This window comes from Cervus canadensis, chromosome X (assembly GCF_019320065.1).
Source record: "Cervus canadensis isolate Bull #8, Minnesota chromosome X, ASM1932006v1, whole genome shotgun sequence".
Classification (NCBI taxonomy): Eukaryota; Metazoa; Chordata; class Mammalia; order Artiodactyla; family Cervidae; genus Cervus; species Cervus canadensis.
Genome location: NC_057419.1, coordinates 55,665,376 through 55,684,773, shown reverse-complemented (window position 1 = coordinate 55,684,773; position 19,398 = coordinate 55,665,376). Strand labels below are relative to the sequence as shown.

General features: G+C 43.0%; 1 pseudogene across 1 annotated transcript; it reads left to right on the top strand.

Moving 5' to 3' along the window:
• Positions 1-1,490: 1,490 nt before the first annotated feature.
• LOC122434798 lies at positions 1,491-2,932 on the top strand (annotated as a pseudogene). Its single transcript, XR_006267458.1, has one exon. The product of XR_006267458.1 is annotated as a 5'-AMP-activated protein kinase subunit gamma-1-like (transcript).
• The last annotated feature ends 16,466 nt before the right edge of the window (positions 2,933-19,398 follow it).

Sequence of the window (19,398 nt, the reverse complement as noted above, 5' to 3'; positions counted from 1 at the left end):
AGGCCATTCAGGTATGACCTAAATCAAATCCCTTATGATTATACAGTGGCAGTGACAAATAGATTCGATGGATTAGATCTGATAGAGTGCCTGAAGAACTATGGACAGAGGTTTGTGACATTGTACAGGAGGTGATAATCAAAACCATTCCCAAGGAAAAGAAATGCAAGAAGGCAAAGTGGTTGTCTGAGGAGACCTTACAAATAGCTGAGAAGAGAAGAGAAGCAAAAGGAAAAGGAGAAAAGGTGCAAGCTCATTCAGTGAAAATTAGACCAGAATCATCTGGGACAATGCATTATAAATGCATGTACAAGGACTGATGGGAGTGCCTTTCGGTAGTGCATGTTGTTCATTGCAAATTTGCTTATTGAACCATGAACTGCTAGTAAGGGACACTGAACATATCACAGAAGATGAATAAACTGCTTATGTATATTTGTCTGTTTTCAGACCTTATGGCTACCTGAACAATTTAAACTCTGAAGACTGAAAAATAATCACATGTATTAAACCTTGTTAAGATAATCAGCATGAAAAGGATATGTTACTCTGTACAGCACTTCTTTATGGAAGTTTATCTTAGTTAATCTTGTTTTGTTCTGATCACTAAATTTACCTGATTCAAGTTGAGCTGCTTTTGTGGCATTTATCTCTGGTATCTTTCTTCATACCAAAATCTACAAGAATATATTTGCTTTCTTCCCATAAAGAACAGTTCTCACTTGTGTTCTCATTTGTATTTTAAATTCCTTAAATATAGGGTTCATTTTTCTCTCGACATAACAACTAGTACACAATGGATTCTTAGAATGTTGCTGCCTGAAAAGAGTAAAAGGACTTGTGTCATGATTAGTACACTAAAAAAAAAAAAAATCAAGAGTATACTTTTATTTTGAAGATTTTTTAACTGCATAAATTTTACAATAAATTTTGAAAAAAATAAATGAATGACACAATGGACCAGTTAGACCTAATTGATATCTATAGGACATTTCACCCCAAAACAATGAGTTTCACCTTTTTCTCAAGTTCACATGGAAACTTCTCCAGGAGACATCACATCCTGGGCCATAAATCTAGCCTTAATAAATTCAAACAAATTGAAATCATTCCAAGCATCTTTTCTGACCACAATGCAGTAAGATTAGACGTCAGTTACAGGGGAAAAAAAAAACTATTCCAACATATGGAGGCTAAATAGCACACTTCTGAGTAACCAACAAATCACAGAAGAAATCAAAAAAGAAATAAAAATATGCATAGAAACGAATAAAAATGAAAACACAACAATCCAAAACCTATGGGACACTGTAAAAGCAATGCTAAGGGGAACGTTCATAGCAATATAGGCTTACCTCAATAAACAAGAAAAAAGTTAAATAAATAACCTAACTCTACACCTAAAGCAACTAGAAAAGGAAGAAATGAAGAACCCCAGATTTAGTGAAAGGAAAGAAATCTTAAAAATTAGGGCAGAAATAAGCCTAAAGTGAAAGAACCCAGCCGGCGTCTCTCGCAATGGAGGCAGTCTCTTTTTCAGAGAGCTACCCAGCTGTGGAAAATGAGCATCTTCAAGAGACTCCGGAATCCAACAATAGCATGTATACTTCCTTCATGAGGTCTCATCGCTGCTATGACCTGATTCCCACAAGCTCAAAACTGGTTGTATTTGATACTTCCCTTCAGGTGAAGAAAGCTTTCTTTGCTTTGGTGACTAATGGTGTCCGGGCTGCCCCTTTGTGGGATAGTAAGAAGCAGAGTTTTGTGGGCATGCTGACCATCACTGATTTCATCAATATCCTGCACCGCTACTATAAATCAGCCTTGGTGCAGATCTATGAGCTGGAAGAACACAAGATAGAAACTTGGAGAGAGGTGTACCTACAGGACTCCTTTAAACCACTTGTCTGCATTTCTCCTAATGCCAGCTTGTTTGATGCTGTCTCTTCATTAATTCGAAACAAGATCCACAGGCTGCCAGTTACTGACCCGGAATCAGGCAACACCTTGTACATCCTCACCCACAAGCGCATCCTCAAGTTCCTCAAGTTATTTAACCTGGCAGCAGAAAAGACCTACAACAACCTAGATGTGTCGGTGACCAAAGCCCTGCAATATCGATCACATTACTTTGAGGGTGTTCTCAAGTGCTACCTGCATGAGACTCTGGAAACCATCATCAACAGGCTGGTAGAAGCAGAGGTTCACTGACTTGTAGTGGTGGATGAGAATGATGTGGTCAAGGGGATTGTATCCCTGTCTGACATCTTGCAGGCGCTGGTGCTCACAGGTGGAGAGAAGCCTGAGCCGGGGGAAGGGGTGGTGCAGCACCAGGGCATATGCCCTACTCACTGCCTGCCCAAAGCTCTGGGAACCACAGATGAGACCCTTAGAGAATTGTGACTCTGTTCCCTGCCCAGGAGCCCCCTACCCTTCTACATGGGAGGAGGGATCGTGTAGGGGAGGAAGGAAAATGGATTTTTAGCTCTCCTTATCCTCACCCTTGAGGAAAACTTTCAGCCTAGCCCATCCTAGCCCCTTTCCTTTTAGACATAGCCCCTTTTCTGGGTGACCTATGGACTCTGTGATCCTCAGGCAAATCCTGATCTCTAAGAGATCCTCAGACCTCACCCAGCCTTTGCCTCTGTCCCTGACTCCACCCTAAGATAATAGGCACAACAGAACTCTGCATAAAGATGTTTTTATTCATCATGTTTCATGCTGTATGGAGGAGGCTGAGTCCATGTAGTGGCATTTCTTCCTCTAATGGGAGTGGGGAGGATCATGGGGAGGAGGGCCCTTGGCTTCCTGTGCTGTATGCACATGAAAGGAGATGAGAGTTGCAGGGAGGGGGAGGGCAGAGTGGTTAGCTGAGGTTATTGCTTTTCCTGGCAAACCTAATTAAAATGACAGGAGCCTCTTAAAAAAAAAATTAGGGCAGAAATAAATGCAAAAGAAACAAAGGAGACCATAGCAAAAATCAATAAAGCTAAAAGCTGGTTCTTTGAGAAGATAAATTAAATTGACAAACTATTAGCCAGGCTCATCAAGAAACAAAGGGAGAAGAATCAAATCAATAAAATTAGAAATGAAAAAGGAGAAATCACAACAAACAACAGAAATACAAAAGATCATAAGAGGCTACTATCAGCAACTATATGCCAATAAATGGACAACTTGGAAGAAATGGACAAATTCTTAGAAAAGTATAACTTTCGAACTGAACCAGGAAGAAATAGAAAACCTTAACAGACCCATCACAAGCATGGAAATTGAAACTGTAATCAGAAATCTTCCAGCAAACAAAATCCCAGGACCAGACGTCTTCACAGCTGAATTCTACCAAAAATTTAGAGAAGAGCTAACGCCTATCCTCAGAGAATGCAATGGCACCCCACTCCAGTACTCTTGCCTGGAAAATCCCATGGATGGAGGAGCCTGGTAGCCTGCGGTCCATGGGGTCGCTAAGAGCTGGACACGACTGAGTGACTTCACTTTCACTTTTCACTTTCACACATCGGAGAAAGAAATGGCAGCCCACTCCAGTGTTCTTGCCTAGAGAATCCCAGGGACGGGGGAGCCTGGTGGGCTGCCGTCTATGGGGTTGCACAGAGTCAGACACGACTGAAGTGACTTACTAGCAACACCTATCCTACTCAAACTCTTCCAAAAAATTGCAGAGGAAGGTGAAATTCCAAACTCATTCTATGAGGCCAACATCACCCTAATACCAAAACCAGACAAAGATGCCACAAAAATAGAAAACTACAGGCCAATATCACTGATAAACATAGATGCAATAACCCTTAACAAAATTCTAGAAAACAGAATCCAACAACAAATTTAAAAGATCATACATCATGACCAAGTGCGCTTTATCCCAGGGATGCAAGGATTCTTTAATATCCACAAATCAATCAATGTAATACACCACATTAACAAATTGAAAGATAAAAACCATATGATTATCTCAATAGATGCAGAGAAAGCCTTATACAAAATTCAACATCCATTTATAATAACAACCCTCTGGAAAGCAGGCATAGAAGGAACATACATCAACTTAGTAAAAGCCATATATGACAACCCACAGCAAACATTATCCTCAATGGTGAAAAATTGAAAGCATTTCCCCTAAAGTCAGGAACATGAAAAGGGTGCCCACTCTCACCACTACTATTCAACATAGTTTTGGAAGTTTTGGCCACAGCAGTCAGAGCAGAAAAAGAAATAAAAGGAATCCAGATCGGAAAAAAAAGAAGTAAAACTCTCACTGATTGCAGATGACATGATCCTCTACATAGAAAACCCTAAAGACTCCACCAGAAAATTACTAGAGCTAATCAATAAATACAGTAATGTTGCAGGATATAAAATCAACCCACAGAATTCCCTTGCATTCCTATACACTACCAACAAGAAAACAGAAAAAGAAATTAAGGAAACAATTCCATTCACCATTGCAATGAAAAGAATAAAATACTTAGGAATATATCTACCTAAAGAAACAAAAGACCTATATATAGAATACTATAAAACATTGATGAAAGAAATCAAAGATGACACAAATAGATGGAGAAATATACCATGTTCATGGATTGGAAGAATCAATATAGTGAAAATGAGTATACTACCCAAAGCAATATATAGATTCAATGCAACCCCTATCAAGTTACCAACAGTATTTTTCAGAGAACTAGAACAAATAATTTCACAATTTGTATGGAAATACAAAAAACTTGAATACCAAAGCAATCTTGAGAAAGAATAATGGAACTGGAGGAATCAACCTGCCTGACTTCAGGCTATACTGCAAAGCTACAGTCATCAAGACAGTATGGTACCATCACAAAGAGAGAAATATAGATCAATGAAACAAAATAGAAAGCCCAGAGATAAATACATGCACCTATGAACACCTTATCTTTGACAAAGGAGGCAAGAATATACAATGAGGAAAAGACAATCTCTGTAACAGATGGTGCTGGGAAAACTGGTCAACCACTTGTAAAAGAATGAAACTAGAAAACTTTCTAACACCATACACAAAAATAAGCTCAAAATGGATCAAAGATCTTTATGTAGGACCAGAAACTATAAAACTCCTAGAGGAAAACGTAGGCAAAACACTCTCGGACATAAGTCACAGTGGGATCCTCTATGGCTCACCTTGCAGAGTAATGGAAATAAAAGCAAAAATTTTAAAAAAAAGGGGGGACCTAATTAAACTTAAACTTTTGCACAACAAAGGAAACTATAAGCAGGTTGAAAAGACAGCCTTCAGAATGTGAGAAAATAATAGCAAGCGAAGCAACTGACAAAGAATTAATCTCAAAAATATAGAAGCACTCCTGCAGCTCAATTCCAGCAAAATAAATGACCCAATCAAAAAAATGGGCCAAAGAACTAAACAGACATTTATCCAAAGAAGACATCCAGATGGCTAACAAACATGAAAAGATGCTCAACATCACTCATTATCAGAGAAATGCAAATTAAAACCACAGTGTGGTGCCATCTCACACCAGTCAGAATGGCTATTATCCAAAGTCTACAAACAATAAATGCTGGAGAGGGTGTGGAGAAAAGGGAACCCTCTTACACTGTTGGTGGAAATGCAAACTAGTACAGCCACTATGGAGAGCACTGTGGAGATTCCTTAAAAAACTGGAAATAGAACTGCCATATGACCCAGCAATCCCACTGCTGGGCATACACACCAAGGAAACTAGAATTGAAAGAGACTCATGTACCCCAATGTTCATCGCAGCACTGTTTATAATAGCCAGGACATGGAAGCAACCTAGATGTCCATCTGCAGATGAATGAATAAGAAAGCTGTGGTACATATACAAAATGGAATATTACTCAGCCATTAAAAAGAATACATTTGAATCAGTTCTAATGAGATGGATGAAACTGGAGCCTATTATACAGAGTGAAGTAAGTCAGGAAGAAAAAGTTAGTATACTAACACATATATATGGAATTTAGAAAGATGGTGATGATAACCCTATATGCAAGCAGCAAAAGAGACACAGGTGTATAGAACAGTTTTTTGGCCTCTGTGGGAGAAGTCAAGTGTTGGATGATCTGAGAGAATATCTCTGAAACATATATGTTATCATATGTGAAATAGATCGCCAGTCCAGGTTCGATGCATGAGACAGGGTGCTCACGGATGGTGCATTAGGATGACCCAGAGGGATGGGATGGGGAGGGAGGTGGGAGAGGGGTTCAGGATGGGGAACACATGTACACCCAAGGCTGATTCACGTCAATGTATGGCAAAAACCACTACAATATTGTAAAGTAATTAGCCTGCAATTAAAATAAATAAATTTTTAAAAATCCATCAGGTTAGGCTTCATCAGTAGGTGAACCAAGAAATTCCAGATGTACAAGCTGGATTTAGAAAAGGCAGAGAAACCAGACATCACATTGCCGACATCCACTGAATCATATAAAAAGCAAAGGAATTCCAGAAAAACATCTACCTCTGCTTCATTGACTATGTTAAAGCCTTCAACTGTGAGGATCACACACACACACACACACACACACACACACAAAACCTATGGAAAATACTTAAAGGGATGGCGATACCACACCACCTTATCTGACTCCTTAGAAAGATGTATGCAGGTCAATAAGCAACAATTAGAACCAGATATGGAACAGTGGACTTCTTCAAAATTGGGAAAGGCTTGTTACCCTGCTTATTTAACTTATATGCAGTGTACCTCATGTGAAATTCCAGGCTGGATGAATCACAAGCTGTAATCAAGATTGCCAGAAGAAATATCAGCGACCTCAGATATGCAGATGATTTCACTCTGATGGTAATAAGCGTGAACTAAAAGAACTGAAGAGCCTCCTGATAAGGGTGAAAGAGGAGAGTGAAAAACTGTCTTAAAACTCAACATTCAATATACTAAGGTCATGGCATCTGGTCCCATGGTGCACTTCATGGCAAACAGATGGGGAAACATTGGAAACTGTGGTAGATTTTATTTTCTTGTGCTCCAAAATCACAACAGATGTTGACTGCAGCCACGAATTTAAAAGCTCCTGTTCCTTGACAATAAAGCTGTGACAAATCTAGAGAGGGTATTAAAAAGCAGAGACATCACTTTGCCAACAAATGTCTGTATAGTGAAGGCTATGGTGTTTTCCATTAGTTATGTATGGATATGACAGTTGGACCAAAAGGAAGGCTGAGTTGTGAAGAATTGATGCTTTTGAATTTTGGTCCTGGAGAAGACACTTGAGAGTCTCTTGGATAGCAAGCACATCAAGGCAGTCAATCCTAAAGGAAATCATCCCTGAATATTCATTGGAAGCTGAAGCTGAAGCTTCGATACCTTGGCCACCAGATGTGAAGAGCTGACTCATTGGAAAAGTTCCTGATGCTGGAAAAGATTGAGGGTGAGAGCAGAATGGGACAACAGGAGAGATGGTTGGTTAGCATCACCAACTCAATGGACAGGAATTTGAGAATCCTGGCATGCTGCATTCCATGGGGTCGCAAAGAGTCAGATACGACTTAGGGAGTGAACAGTAACATGAGACATAGAGTGGGATTAACGGAGTCGACTAGAATGACCCTTGTTCTGTCACTCCTGAACCGTGGCAAAACAGTGAAAGTCCCCCTGTTGTGTCAATGGCAGAAAGGTACAGTCTTATTCCCTGTGTCTCTCACTCCAACCTGCTGTGCTCTGGCAGAGGATGCAGAGCAAGAATGCTGAAAGTTCATGTAGTTGTTTCTCCCTGGTTCAACTGAGAGAAGAAGTGATGGGGCCAGGGTAAACTCTGTGTTTACTTCTGGGGACCAGCTAGCTGTGCTTCGTGTTAACTTAACTATAGCACCACAGAAACCTCCCCATCCCTGCATTTGCTCCTCAGAATATATCAATAATAATATCTGAGGATGCCCAGGCTTCCTTACATAAGCTCCAGTTTCCCCCTAGGGATTATATGGGTGAGAGAGTTTTCATTCATTCTCCCTTTCTTCTTACTATAAACACCCCAAACCACACTCAGGGATTGCATGGCCACTGCAAGACTTGGCCTAGGCCTGGGTTCTCTGCCATCTGCAAACTTGGTGCACTCTGACTGGCTCAGGGGAATTTGATCTCAAGAAAAGAACTCATGGGGTCAATCCTCTCCCTAAAGAATATCTCTCTAGGACCAGAAAATGAACCAGGGACTGATGGCCTGAGCCCTCCTCTGGAAAATTTTTTCACCATCTGCCAACAGAGGGCATGGCTGAGAGGGACTATCTACTAAGCAGGGAACTTTGCATAACTTGACCCTCTGCCTTCCATAGCTGTTGGAAGTTTAACCCCCTTCATATCCTGAAGATGGTTTAACTTCTCAGAAGGACACATGGTATATTCCACTCAAGATCTGGTGACCATAGAAACCACCATCTATCCACATTTATTTTCAACTTCTGTTCATTTCACTGTTGTCCTCACCTCCCTCCTCCCTCTTCTAGGAGTTTGTTCCCCAGGGCCCCATGCCACAATTAGACAACCTCACATGGATCTGAGCTTTGGCTTTGAGTTTTCTGTGAGGTAAACTTTGGACTCAGGCTCAGCACAGAGGGCGAGGCCTAGAGTGAAAAGAGGTTCACAAGAGCATACTGGAGCAGGCTGCAGTTCCCCCCTCCAGGGGATGTTCCCAACCCAGGGGTTGAATACTTGTCTCCCATGTTGCAGGTGGGCTTTTTATTTTTATTTCTTTTTTGGTTCTTTTTTTTTTTTCTTTTTACTATCTGAGCCATCATGAAACCCTTAAAATGGGCTTCATCTGACACTATGTTTTTCATATCTGTAGGATCAAATGGGGTCTATTTTATGATTTCTATGACTCTCCTTATTTTTAGAACACACAAAGCACATTTATTCCAAGTATCCTAATGTCTCTGTCTGCAATTACTAAAATCTATGCCACTTCTGCTTGAGTTTCAGTTCTCAAGAGAACTTTAGTATGATTTTTCTTAACTTCATTCAATTTAATATGTTCTTAAAGTGGCTCAGGGCTAGTCCATACTCTTCTTGTGAATTGGCTGCCCATGTCTTTAAACATGTCTTCATAAATTTAAAGGCCAGTGATACATCTTTCTCATAAAGTTTGGTTCATGCCTCTTGCCCATTTTTTTATCAGGTTGTAAGATCTTCTAAAAATTCTAAGAGTCATCTTTTGGGTTTGTTTACGGCATGCTTTTTCTACCTCTTAAAATGTTCAGCAGTGTGAATGAACCTGGATGAGCAAGCAACCAATGGAAAACAGGATGTGAACACTACATCTGAAACCCAGGAAGACCCACTAAGCCAACAAATTGTCCCCAGGGGTGCACCTCAGGCTAGTTGACCCTTCCAGTCAATTGGAAAAACGAGGACTGAGGTGGAGCACACAATCCATTCCCCGTTCCTCCAGAGCCAACTAGCTCAATGAGAGACCATGGGAACCAGATGCACAGGACAGAGTGACTCAGTATTTCGTCCAAGAAGCTGGAAGCTTGTGGCAGCTGCTCATGGAAATGAATTCCACCTTGGTTTTGGGTCTGAGGGAAGCCCCAAGGGAGCTTCCTCCAAGAAAACAACATGAAAATGTGATTTGTGAGGGCACGTGTTGAAAAGAACTTTCACACAAGACTCACACAGCTCTGCGCAAGCCACACCCCTTGCTGGGAATACTAATCAGCTACAGGTGGGCATTTCCTGCATGGCATCCCCCAGCACAATCTGAAACATGCATTTATCTGCCCCTTCCCCATCACCCTGTTCAAACCCAAGCCTGGGTAGTACTCCTAGTGAGGTGATCCTGATTCCTAGACTTGAAAAGAGTCAGCTCCGTGTGGAGCAAGGACAAGTGTATTCACTGCATTCTCACAGCCTGAAGACAAGGGTTTCCGACTGAAGACCAGAAAATGGAGGCGACTCCGGGAACACTTCGACAAGGAGGCAGGATGGAAAGGTTTCTGTCAGCTGGCCCAGAATTCAGTCGGCTTCAAGATTCATTAAGACCGCATTGCAGGACCAACGAGCAATGATTCTCACTTCCACAGACACTTAAACACAATCTAGTTGTCAAGGAGGGAGTTTAGGCAAGATGTGAAAAGCTAGATAATGGTGACAGCTGAAAGAGTACACAATGAATGCCAGAGGAGTGTGGCTGTGGGGCAAGGTTTTGAGGAAATGCACTCTGCCTGCTGTGTTACCCATCAGAGTTGACAGAGAGGTGAGGGTGGCAGGTGAGTTTGCAGGCCTCTTGAGGGCATTACTAATGCCTCATTTCTCCCAGCAAATCTTCTGAATTGTTCCCCATCCTCTGCTAGACATGTCAGGATGGGCCTTTTTGATGTCAAAGCTCACTAATGGCCACTGTAGCCTGGGGAAGAGACTTGCTGACCTCATAAAGCGTGAGGGTGAGGCTCCATGGGGACGGGTATATATAGTGGTGCTCAGTGGCTCTGAGCAGACCACTGTGATTCTTCCAAATGACTGAGGTGGCTGGGAAGCCTATGGCTCCCGAGTAGTTATGGAACACCCACATCCTGTTACCCAGGAGAAGATGAAGACCTCCTATCAATTGAGGTCCAGAAAAAAAATGTAAAGGTGAACTGCACCCAGCCGAACTCCTCTTGCCCATATACCCCACCCCAGAAGACCCTCTCCCCTCCTTGCCAGGCACATAACCCTTCTCTGCCCACACCCCTTCTCCTGAAGACATCATTTCAACCTGTCTTCACACTCTTCCTTAAACCAGTGCCATTATGCTCCCTTTCTTGTTTTCTCCAGGTGGCCAGGGTAACCATGAGGGTGAATAATCCCATTCCAGCCGAGCTGCCCAAGAAACTTCTCTGAAAACGCCCACTGCAGAAAAAGCTTAAGAAAATAAAATGCTCAGATCTGTGTAGCCAGAGTTCCAAGGAGAATGAACACCTGAATCAGAAGGAACCAGAAGAGGTCCCAGAGACCATGGAAACCGCTCCATTTCCAGATAGTCAGAACGAACCAGAGGAAGTACCAGACTCCATGGCGATCCCTGCCGTTTCAGCTAATCAGAATGAACCAGAGGAGGTCCCAGGGACCATGGAGACCCCTGCCACTCCAGCCGGGCCAGTGGGCAACCAGTGATTTCGGGGCATGGCTAGACAACTCAGAAATGCTTGGGGGTCTGGCCGTTGAGTACTGACTAAAAGTACAGATGCTGAATATTATAGTAACTGCATACACTAATAACGAAAATAAAATAAAATCAAGCTGATGTGAAATTATGTTTGTCTCTGAGTTCTCTCATAGTGGGAGGCAGAGAGGGCAGGGAAGGGATAAGAGTGTGAGGAGGGAAGGAGATGGCTTCTGTGAAGTTGGAGATCGAACCAGAAGGTACAGGTTGCCAGAAAGTAGTGGGAAGAACTGGTTCCAGACTGAGCTTTAAAGAGACACTTCCCATGGGAGAAGAGGAAGAGGACTTGGAGTTTCTCTGTGTGAGTGCAGAGACGGACACTTAGCTGGGGAGCTGTGTCGTGTGTGTGTGTGTAGGGGGGCGGGGGGCGTAGTGCCATTTGTTCAAAACGCATATAAAGGAGCTGCCGCATCAAAAGAATGGAGTATTGACATTTGCAGCAACATGCAAGGTAGAATATTGAGTAAAATACCACAGACAGAGATTGACAGATACTGTATGATATGACTTATAGAATGTAAACATACAGCAAAGTAGAGAATATGATAATAATGGAGGTGCACAAATATAGAGAAGCATCTGCTGGTTACCAACGGGGAGGGGAAGAGGGCGAGGTAATACAGAGGTGGGGGAGTGGGAGGCACGCAGTGATAGTTGGGTTGAAGGTGAGATCATGGATGCCTTGTAGAACATGGGGAATAGAGCCAGGACTTTGTCATAACTATAAATGGAAAGCAAACTTTAACAGTTGTATAATCAGAAAGAAAAGCAAAGAAAGAGAGGGGAGGAACGAGGGAGGAAAGGAAGGAAACGAAGGGCGTTTTTGGACGTGAAAAAGTCAATACTGATTAGGCCCTTTTTATCAAAGATTTCTATGTTATTTAATTTTATTCCGTTTAATTGATGGGTAATTACTTTACAATATTGTCGTGGTTTTTGCCATACATTGACATGAATCAGCCATGGGAGTACATGTATTCCCCATCCTGATTGCCCCTCACATCTTCCTCCCAATCCAATCCCTCTGGGTCAGCCCAGTGAACCAGTCCTGGGCACCCTGTCTTATGCATCCAACATGGACTGGCTATCCCTTTCACATATCATAGTATACATGTTTCAATGCTCTTCTCTCAGATCATCCCACCCTCGCCATCTCCCACAGAGCCCAAAAGACTGTTCTGTAAATCTGTGTCTCTTTTGCTGTCTCCCATATAGGGTTATCATCTCCATCTTCCTAAATTCAATGTATATGCCTTAGTATAGTGTATTGGTGTTTTTCCTTCTGACTTACTTCCCTCTGTAAAATAGGCTGCAGTTTCATCCACCTCGTTAGAATGGATTCATATGTGTTCTTCTTAATGGCTGATCAATGTTCCATTGTGTCTATGTACCAAAGCTTTCTTACCCATTTGTCTGCTGATGGACATCTAGGTTGCTTCCATGCCCTGGTTATTGTAAACAGTGCTGTGATGAACATTGGGGCACATGTGTCTTCTTCACTTCTGGGTGAATCAGGATTTGAATGAGGAGATACCATGATGACTATTAGCCTGTTAGTGGTAAACCCTGCACATGAGTTTGGTTGAAGGAGTGGGACCAAAGTTGGAGATGGTTGTTTCAAACCAGCTGAGAGTGCTGAGATGGAAATATGTGGTGCTGTCCTACTGAGGGACATTTCTGGTTGCTCTGTTCACACCAGCAACGGAGGATTTTCTTTCCTTCCTTTCATTTCCCTTGTTTCCCTTTCTCCCTCTTTCCTCCCTACCTGAATTTCTTTCACAAATATTCAATGTGCTGCACTGTGCTGTGCTTCATTGTTCAGCCATGTCCAACTCTTTGTGACCCCATGGACTGTAGCCCGCCAGGCTCCTCTGTCCATCGGGATTGTCCAGGCAAGCTTACTGGAGCAGGCTGCAATTTCTCCCTCCAGGGGATCTTCCCAACCCAGGGATTGAAAACTTGTCTCCCATGCTGCAGGTGGGTTTTTTTTTTTTTGTTTGTTTGTTTTTTGTTTGTTTGTTTGTTTTTTTTTATTTACTATCTGAGCCATCAGTAAACCCTTAAAATGGGCATGATCTGACACTATGTGCTTGATATCTGTAAGATCAAATGGGGACTATTCTATACTTTCCATGACTCTCCTTATTTTTAGAACACACAAAGCACATTTATTCCAAGATCCTAATGTCTCTGTCTGCAATTACTAAAAGTAATTGCAGTTCTCAAGGGAATTTTTGTACAATTTTTCTTACCTTCATATGGTTTAATATGTTCTTAATGTGGTTCAGGGCTAGTTCCATACTCTTCTTGTGAATTGGCTGCTCATGTCTTTAAACATGTCTTCATAAATTTAAAGGCCAGTGATACATCTTTCTTGTAAAGTGTTGGCTCGTGCCTCTTGCCCATTTTTCTATCAGGTTTTAAGATCTTCTAAAAATTCTAAGAGTCATCTTTTGGGTTTGTTTACAGCGTGCTTTTTCTACCTCTTAAAATATTCAGCAGTGTGATTCACCCTGGGTGAGTAAGAGGCAAAAGGACAACAGGATGTGAACACTTCATCAGAAACCCAGGAAGACCCACTAAGCCAACAAACTGTCCCCAGGGTTGCACCTCAGGCTGGTTGACCCTATGAGTCAATTGGAAAAACGAGGACTATGGTGGAACATACATTCCATTCCCCATTCCTACAGAGCCAACCAGCTCAATGAGAGACCATGGTAACTAGATGCAGAGGACAGGATGACTCAGTGTTTCATCGAAGAACCTGGAAAATTGTGGCACCTGCTCATGGAAATGAATTCCACCTTGGTTTTGGCTGTGAGATAAGCTTCAAGAAAGCCTGCAGCAAGAAACCGAGATGAGAAAAGCGATTTGTGAGGGCACGTGTTGAGAAGGCCTTTGCACACAAGGCTCACACAGCTCTGGGCAAGTCTCACCCCATGCTGGGAATACTAATCAGCTGCAGGTGGGCATTTCCTGCATGGGATCCTCCAGCACAACCTGAAACATGCATTTCTCTGCCCCTTCCCCATCACCCTGTTCAAACCCAAGCCTGGGTAGTACTCCTAGTGAGGTGAACCTGAGGCCTAGACTTGAAAAGAGACAGCTCCGTGTGGAGCAAGGGCAAGTGTATTCACTGCATTCTCACAGCCTGAAGACAAGGGTTTCCGACTGGAGAACAGAAAATAGAGGTGAGCTCTGGGAACACAGAGACAAGGAGGCGGCATAGAAAGGTTTCTGTCAGCTGGCCCAGAATTCAATGGGTTTCAAAGTGCATTAAGACTGCATTGCAGGATGAACGAACAATGATTCTCCCTTCCTCAGACATTTAAACACAATCTAGTTGTCAAGGATGGAGTTTAGGCAAGATATGAAAAGCTAGAAAATGATGAAAGCTGAGAGAGAACAGAATGAATTCCCGAGGAGTGTGGCTGTGGGGAATGGTTTGGAGGAGACACACTCTGCCTGCTGTGAGACTCATCAGAAATGACATAGAGGTGAGGGTGGCAGGTGAGTTTGGAGGCCTCTTGAGGACATTACTAATGCCTCATTTCTCCCAGCAAATCATCTGAATTGCTCCCCATCCTCCGCTAGACATGTCAGGATGGGGAGCAAATCATCTGAATTGCTCCCCATCCTCCGCTAGACATTTCAGGATAGGGCTTTGTGACGTCAAAGCTCACCCAGGGCCACCATTGGCTGGGGAAGAGACTTGGTGACCTCATAAATCATAAGGGTGAGGCTCCATGGGTACGGGTATATATAGTGGTGCTCAGGGGCTCTGAGCAGACCACTGTGAGTCCTACAAATGACTGAGGTGACTGGGAAGCCACAAGGCTCCAGAGTAGTTATGGAACACCCACCTCCTGTTACCCAGGAGACGATGTAAACCTCCTATCAGTTGAGGTCCAGAAAAAAATGTCAAGGTGAGCTGAACCCAGCCAAACTCCTCTTGCCCATCGACCCGACCCTAGAATTCACCCTTCCCTGTCCTTGCCTGGCACATAACTCTTCTCTGCCCACACCCCTTCTCCTGAAGCCATCGTTCCCACCTGTCCACACTTTTCCTTAAACCAGTGCCATTCTTGCTCCCTGTCTTGTTTTCTCTTGGTGGCCAGGGTAACCGTGAGGGTTAATAATCCCATTCCGGCAGAGCTGCCCAAGAAACTTCTCTGAAAACTCCAATTCAAAAAAAGCTTAAGAAAATCAGATGCTCAAAGCTATGTAACCAGAGTTCCAAGGAGAATGAACAGCTGAATCAGAAGGAAACAGAGGAGGTCCCCGAGACCATGGAAACAGCTGCCATTCCAGATAATGAGAAGGAACTGAGAAAGTACCAGACATCATGGAGATCTGTGCCATTCCAGCTAATCAGAATGAATCAAATGATTTCCCAAAGACCATGGAGACACCTGCATTTCCAGCTATTCAGAATGAACCAGAGCAGCTCCCAGAGACCATGGAGACACCTGCCATTCCAGCTAATCAGAATGAAACAGAGGAGTTCCCAGAGACCAAGGGTACCCCTGCAATTCCAGCTAATCAGAACGAACCAGAGGAGGTCCCAGGGAGCATGGAGACCTCTGCCATTCCAGCTAATCAGAATGAACCAGAGGAGGTCCTAGAGACCATGGAGAACCATGCATTCCAGCCGGACCAGTGGACAACCAGTGACTTTAGGGAATGGCTAGACACCTCAGAAATGCTTGGGGGTCTGGCTGCTGAGTACTGGCCAAAATTACAGATGCTGAATATTATAGCAACTGCATACAGTAATAACGAAATTAAAATAAAATCAAGCTGATGTGAAACTATATTTGTCTCTGAGTTCCCTGATAGTTGGGGGGCAGAGAGGGTAGGGAAGGTATAAGTGTGTGAGGAGCGGGGGGAGATGGCTTCTGTGGAGTTGGAGATGGGATCAGAAGGTCCAGGTTGCCAGAAAGTAGGGGGAAAAACTGGATCCAGACTGAGCTTCAAAGACACACTTCCCATGGGAGAAGAGGAAGAGGACTTGGAGTTTCTCTGTCAGACTGTGGAGATGGACACTTAGCAGGGGAGCTGTGTCATGTGTGGGGGGCTAGTGTCATTTGTTCAAAAGGCATCCAAAAGTGCTGCCCCATCAAAAGAATGGAATATTGGCATTTGCAACAACATGGAAGGTATATATTGAGTAAAATACATCAGAGAGGGATTGACAATTACTGTATGATATCACTTATAAAATGTAAACATACCACAAATTAGAGAATATGATAATAATGGAGGTGCACAAATATAGACAAGCATCTACTGGTTACCAGCAGGGAGGAGAAGAGGGTGGAGCAATACAGAGGTGGGGGAGTGGGAGGCATGCACTGATAGTTAGGTGGAAGATGAGCTCAGGGATGCATTGTACAACAGGGGGAATAGAGCCAGGACTTTCTCATAACTATAAATGGAAAGCAAGCTTTAACAGTTGTATAATTAGAAAGAAAAGGAAAGAAAGATGGGAGAGGAAGGAGGGAATAAAGGAAGGAAAAGAAGGGCGTTTTTGGAGGTCAAAAAGTCAATACTGATTAGGCCCTTTTTATCAAAGGTTCTATTTTATTTTATTTTTTTTTAATTGGTTGGTATTTACTTGACAATATTGTGGTGGTTTTTGACATACGGTTACATGAATCAGCCATGGGAGTACATGTATTTCCCATCCTGATTCCCCCTCACATGTTCCTCCCAATCCAATCCCTCTGTTTGAGCCCAGTGAACCAGTCCTGGGCACCCTGTCTTATGCATCCAACATGGACTGGCTATCCATTTCACATATGATAATATACGTGTTTCAATGCTCTTCTCTCAGAGCATTCCACCCTCGCAGTCCCCCACAGTGTCCAAAAGGCTGTTCTGTAAATCTGTGTCTCTTTTGCTGTCTCCCATATAGGGTTATCATCTCCATCTTCCTAAATTCAATATATATGCCTTAGTATAGTGTATTGGTGTTTTTCTTTCTGACTTACTTCCTCTGTATAATAGGCTCCAGTTTCATCCACCTCATTAGAATGGATTCACATGTGTTCTTTTTAATGGCTGATCAATATTCCATTGTGTCTATGTACCACAGCTTTCTGACCCATTTGTCTGCTGATGGACATCTAGGTTGCTTCCATGCCCTGGTTATTGTAAACAGTGCTGTGATGAACATTGGGGCACATGTGTCTTTTTCACTTCTGGGTGAATCAGGATTTGAATGAGGAGAAACCATGATGACTATTAGTCTGTTAGTGGTAAACCCTGCACATGAGTTTGGTTGAAGGAGTGGGACCAAAGTTGGAGATGGTTGTTTCACACCGGCTGAGAGTGCTCAGATGGAAATGTGTGGTGCTGTCCTGCTGGGGGACATCACTGGTTGCTCTGTTCTCACCAGCAACGGAGGATTTTCTTTCCTTCCTTTCATTTCCAGTGTTTAACTTTCTCCCTCTTTCCTCCCTACCTGAATTTCTTTCACAAATATTCAATGTGCTATGCTGTGTTGTGCTTTGTTGTTCAGCCATGTCAAACTCTTTGTGGCCCCATGGACTGTAGCCCACCAGGCTCCTCTGTCCATGGGGATTCTCCAGGCAAGAATACTGGAGTAGGCTGCAATTCACCCCTCCAGGGGATCTTCCCAACCCAGGGATTGAAGACTTGTCTCCCATGTTGCAGATGGGTTTTTTAATATTTTTTTTCTTTTTTTTTTATTTACTATCTGAGCCATCAGGAAACCCTTAAAATTGGCTTCATTTGACACTATTTTTTCATATATGTAGGATCAAATGGGGTCTATTTTATGATTTCCATGACTCTCCTTATTTTTAGAACATGCAAAACACATTTAATCCAAGTATCCTAATGTCTCTGTTTTCCATTACTAAAATCTATTCCACTTCTGCTACAGTTTCAGTTCTCCAGAGAATTTTAGTATGATTTTTCTTACCTTCATTTGATTTAATATGTTCTTAATGTAGTTCAGGGCTAGTTCCATACTCTTCTTGTGAATTGGCTGCTCATGTCTTTAAACATGTCTTCACAAATTTAAAGGCCAGTGATACATCTTTCTCATAAAGTGTTGGCTCATGCCTCTTGCCCATTATTCTATCAGATTGTGAGATCTTCTAAAAATTCTAAGACTCATCTTTGGCTTTATTTACAGCGTGCTTTTTCTACCTCTTACAATGTTCAGCAGTGTGATGGAACCAGGATGAGTAGGCAACAAATGGACAACAGAATTTGAACACTTCATCGGAAACCCAGCATGACACACTAACCCAACAAACTGTGCCCAGGGGTTCATCTCAGGCTAGTTGACCCTTCTAGTCAATTGGAAAAACTAGGACTGAGGTGGAACACACAATCCATTCCCCATTCCTCCAGAGCCAACCAGCTCAATTAGAGACCATGGGAACTGGATGCACAGGATAGGATGACTCAGTGTTTCATACAAGAAGCTGGAAGCTTGTGGCAGCTGCTCATGGAAATGAAACCCACCTTGGTTGTGGCTGTGAGGTAACCTCCAAGGGATCTTCCAGCATGAAAACAAGATGAAAAAGAGATTTGTGAGGGCACTTGTTGAGAAGACCTTTGCACACAAGGCTCACAAAGCTCTGGGCAAGCCACACCCCTTGCTGGCAATTCTAATCAGCTGCAGGTGGGCATTTCCTGCATGGGATGCCCCAGCACAACCTGAAACATGGATTTCTCTCCCCCTTCCCCATCACCCTTTTCAAACCCAAGCCTGGGTAGTACTCCTAGTGAGGTGACCCTGAGTCCGAGACTTGAAAAGAGACAGCTCATGTGTGGAGCAACGGCAAGTGTATTCACTGCATTCTCACAGCCTGAAAACAAGGGTTTCCGACTGGAGAACAGAAAATGGAGGCAAGCTCTGGGAACACTGAGACAAGCAGGCGGGAGATAAAGGTTTATGTCGGCTGGCCCAGAATTCAATAGGCTTCAAGGTGCATTAAGACCGCATTGTAGGACCAACGAGCAACGATTCTCGCTTCCACAGACACTTAAACACAATCTAGTTGTCAAGGAGGGAGTTTAAGCAAGATGTGAAAAGCTAAATAATGTTGAAAGCTGAGAGAGAACAGAATGAATGCCCGAGGAGTGTGGCTGTGGGGTTAGGTTTGGAGGAGATATGCTCTGCCTGCTGTGTGACGCATCAGAGTTGACATAGAGGTGAGGGTG